General features: G+C 43.2%; 1 pseudogene; it reads right to left on the bottom strand.

Annotated features, from left to right (window-relative positions):
- Positions 1–2,103: 2,103 nt before the first annotated feature.
- On the bottom strand, positions 2,104–2,621 carry LOC144288354 (ATP synthase F(0) complex subunit C2, mitochondrial pseudogene; annotated as a pseudogene).
- Between the last annotated feature and the right edge of the window lie 1,913 nt (positions 2,622–4,534).

Here is a 4,534-nt window from a genome sequence, read left to right as displayed (position 1 = left end):
GGCAGAGTTAAATTCTTAGAACACAGGGGCTCAAAGGAGAGATATCCCTGCTCCCTCCAGAGTTGGTGCTTGGACCTTTGAAGTGAGAGCACGAACCAGTGGTGCTTGGATCTTCCAGGAGGAGAACATAGCAGAAGGTGTACACAGACTGGCTGGTGCTGATGCCTCTGGGACCCACACTGCATAGTGCTTGGATCCCTGATGCAAAGCAGCTGGCTGGTGTTTTGGATGGTCTTAGTGTTCCTGGTGCTAGGAGAGGGTGCTAAGAGAAGCTAGAGCTGGAGGGTCACCTACAATGGAGATACAGTTTAGGCACAGATGCTGAAAGAACCTAGAGACCTTCCAGTCGCCAGCAAGTGACTCCTACTGACAAATCTTCATTGGAATCCAGCTGGCAAGGAATCTGGGATATGTAGTTTTTAAAGTCCCAGACTCAGCATCCCAGAGCAGAATAGAGACGAGAGCCTTAGGGATACCTGGGTGGCTCAGTGGTTGAATGTCTGCCTTTGGCCCAGGGTGTGATCCCGGAGTCCCGGGATCGAGTCCCACATTGGGCTCCCTGCATGGAGCCTGCTTCTCCTCCCTCTTCCTGTGTCTCCTCCTCTCTCTCTGTGTGTTTCTCATGAATAAATAAAATCTTAACGAAACGAGAGAGAGAGAGAGATGAGAGCCTTAGTCCTAAGAGGCAGTTAGCCAGTAACCCATACAGTAGCTCCACCATATGTGTAGAAATGTTAGCTAACTTGCGCAAAGTTGGACGTAGAGGGATTGGGTTCTTGGGTGAGCATATGGGGATGGAAGAAGACATTCTTTTTCATGATACCAAGCTTCTAAATGAGGAAACTGTTCTGCTTTTAATTTGTTTTTCTGAAAAGAAATATCAATTAACCACATCAAAAAATGCAACATATCTCAATGGTAGCACAGATGGCTATTAATAGTATATGTGCTTTTTTGCTGAGGTTGAATAGGGAGGAAATTCTTCATGGATGCTGTGTAATATATATTATTGAAAGAATTATGGTCCACTTTATTTATGTTTCAAATTTGAAATGGCATTTTATGAATGTAGGAGTAATATGTGCTTACTGTGGAAATTCAGGAAAAAGCAACAGTATTTTAAAAAGAAAATAAAAATCCCTGAATAGTTTAGTCCATCAACCAAGGGTAACCTCTTCTAACTTTTAGTAACATCCTTTCAGTATGGTGTGCTATAAAATAAAAACAATCACCACATTTGTTCATTAAATAACTATTTAAAATAAAATGGGGAAAGTACTTAGTGGGGAAATCAGGCAGAATCGCAGGAGGGGCAGTGATGCCTCAAAATTCCTGGAGTCACTAAAAGAGCAGGTACGCCTAGCAGAGCTGCCTTTACCCTAGAGCCTGGCAACAGACGGAGGTGGCTGTACCCCATTCCCTTTGGGAGAGGCAGGCCCCAGGAGCATGGGTCAAGCAGTGTGAGGCCCCAGATCCCAGGGTGCCCGGACAGACAAAGCCAGTGATCCTTTGTTCCCCCTGGGACAGGTGGACATGGGGAGGGCACAGGAAAACAAGATCCCCCCTGCCACTGATCACCTTGCAAGCTGTGCAGATCAGTGCACCCACGCCTGCCCTCAGGAACATCTAGGCCAGTGCGGACTGGGAAACTGCAGTTAGTTACTCACAAGTTGCTCAACTCCAGAGCAGGAAATCTGCCGCCACCATTGTTTTTCCTCTTTGTTTCACTTTGTGCCTGGGAAAGGTGGGTCCTCTAGGGAACAAAGGTCTCACAGGATAAACAGCTCATACTGAGACCAGCACCTGGCAAGGGGCGGGGCATCTCCACCCAGGTACAGACACCTGAGAATCAGCACAGCAGACCCTTCCCCCGGAAGAACTACTGGAAGTTCAAGGGAAAAAGCAAGTTTACTGAACAAGCAGCACTGGAAAGCCTCAGAACTGAGAGAAAATAATATATAGAACTAAAGGGTCCTTTTATTATTTATTTATTTATTTTAAAAAATCTTATTGATACAGTATTTATTTGTCTTCCCTCTGTCAAACCATGAGCCAACCACTTTCCCCAGGCTGCCTGGGGAGGTATAGGAAAAGGAACATACAGGGAAGACAAGACATGGGAGAAAGACCTATGGGAGGTAGAGACGACTCCTTCACATGGTGAAGAGGATGAGAAAGGCCACCATCAGGCAAGAGCCCCATGGCCTCTGAAAAGTCAAAGCCCAGAATGGCGTAGAAGAGCTGTTGGTTCAGAGAGGGATTCCTGGCATAACTGATGATGAGACTCCCAAACACAGTCCCAATTCCAGCCCCAGAGCCAGCCACCCCTACAGTGGCAACCCCAGCCCCAATGAACTTGGCTGCTGTGTCAACGTCCCTTGAAATGGCACTGGTTTGGAAGCTGGGGCTAGGAATAAGTGAGGTCAGGGGACATGGGGCTGCCAAGCTGCTGAGGCTCTTATCTGTCAGTGTCTCCGGTGGTTTTAGCACCACTGCAGACAGGGATCAGCTCAACAACTGAGAGGTGCTCCTGACCAAGAAGGAAGTGGAGACGAACTTTACACAGGCGTACATTTTCAGGGAATGAGGGGCTGTAGCAGGAGAGCTGCTCCCAGTGCGGAGATGACAGTAGAGGGTCTTTTATATTTCCGTTTCCCATTACGACTCGTTTTTATATCAGACTAAAAATTTTTAATAAAATTTTATTTATTTATTTGAGGGGGGAGAGAGAGAGAACGTGGAGGGGGGGCAGAGGGAGAGGGAAAAGCAGACTCCCCACCGAACAGGGAGCACTACATGGGTCTCGATTCCAGGACCCCTGGATCATGACCCGAGCCAAAGGCAGATACTCCACGGCCTGAGGCACTCAGGGGCCCCAAGACTAAAAATTTCCAATATTTATTCTGCTTTCCCACCTTAACTACAACATTTTACATACTCTTCACGTTTAAGTTTTTTCCTTTTTGACTTTAATATTTCTACAATTACATGTCTTAGATGTGTTTTTCACTTCTGGATTCCCTTCAACATGTTCAATTTAATTTTGGTAGATATACAAAAAATTTGTTTTTTATTTTTCCTGCCTCATTTTGTTTTACAATGGTGGAAGTTAGTACCTTCTAAAACACAACCAACATACACCGAGAACCAAGTGGAATACCATGTTGGTTCATTCTGTGAGACCATGTTCTCTCTTCCTTCCCATTCTGCCTGCCTCTTTTATCTTGTTTTATGTTTTTGTGGTCAGTATTGGGGCTTTCTATAAGTATTGCTGGTTTATATAAATTTGGGATTGAGCGTCTAATAACATACAGAACAAAATACACTCAGAACCAAGAGGATAACCCTCCAGGACCCCTCAGCTAGAATACATTCTCTCTCCACTACCATTTCCTCACCACCACCTCCCCCCCCCTTTTTTTTCCTCTTTTTCTTACTTTTTTTTTCTTTTTCTTTTTTCTTCTTCCTTGTTTTTGGTTTTTGGCTTTTTATTTTTACTACTGTGTTTAAAATTTTTTCACTTTGGTGGTCCTTTTGTTTTATTTTGTTCCATTCTTTTTCTTTTATTTTCTGGCCTCTGACCTCTTCGGAATCATTTAGGGTGTATTTTACTTAGGTCATGGTTGATATTTTTGACTCAGCCCGATCATGCAGCCACTCTGCACTGGACAAAATGACTAGAAAGAAGAATTCACCACAAAAGAAAAAAAAAAAAATTCTCTTCCACAAAGTTACAGAATTTGGATTTAAATACGATGTCAGAAATTAAATTTAGAAGTACAATTATAAAGCTACTAGTGGCTCTGGAAAAAAGCATAAAGGACTCTAGAGACTTAGTTACTACAGAATTGAAATCTAGTCAGGCTGAAATTAAAAATAGGTTAAATGAGATGCAGTCCAAACTGGATGTTCTAACTGCTAGGGTTAATGAGGTGGAAGAGAGTGTGAGTGGCATAGAAGACAAGTTGATAGTAAGGAAGGAAACTGAGGAAAAAAAGAGAAAAACAACCCATGAGGAAAGGCTCAGGGAGATAAATGATAGCTTGAGAAGGAAGAATATACATCTAATTGGGATTCCAGAAGAGCCTGAGAGAGATAGGACCACAAAGTATATTTGAACAAATCATAGCTGAGAACTTCCCAAATCTGGGGAAGGAAACAGGTATTCAGATCAAGAGATAGAGAGGACCCCCCCCAAAAAAAATCAATAAAAACCTCGACATTTAATAGTGAAACTTGCAAATTTCAAAGATAAAGAGAAAATTCTTAAAGCAGCTCAAGACAAGAGATTCTTAATGTATATGGGGAGAAATATCAGATTAACAGCTGACCTCTCCACAAAGACCTGGCAGGCCAGAGAGGGATAGCATGATATATACAGGGTACTAAATGAAGAGAACATGCAGCCAAGAATACTTTATCCAGCAAGACTATCATTCAGAATAGAAGGAGAGATAAAAAGCTTCCAGTACTAACAGAAACTGAAAGAATATGTGACCACCAAACTGCTCTGCAAGAAATATTAAGGGGGAAC

The sequence above is a fragment of the Canis aureus genome, chromosome 18 (assembly GCF_053574225.1).
Source record: "Canis aureus isolate CA01 chromosome 18, VMU_Caureus_v.1.0, whole genome shotgun sequence".
NCBI classification, from domain to species: Eukaryota; Metazoa; Chordata; class Mammalia; order Carnivora; family Canidae; genus Canis; species Canis aureus.
The sequence above is the reverse complement of the archived record's forward strand: the minus strand, read 5'-3'. Positions and strand labels throughout refer to the sequence as shown.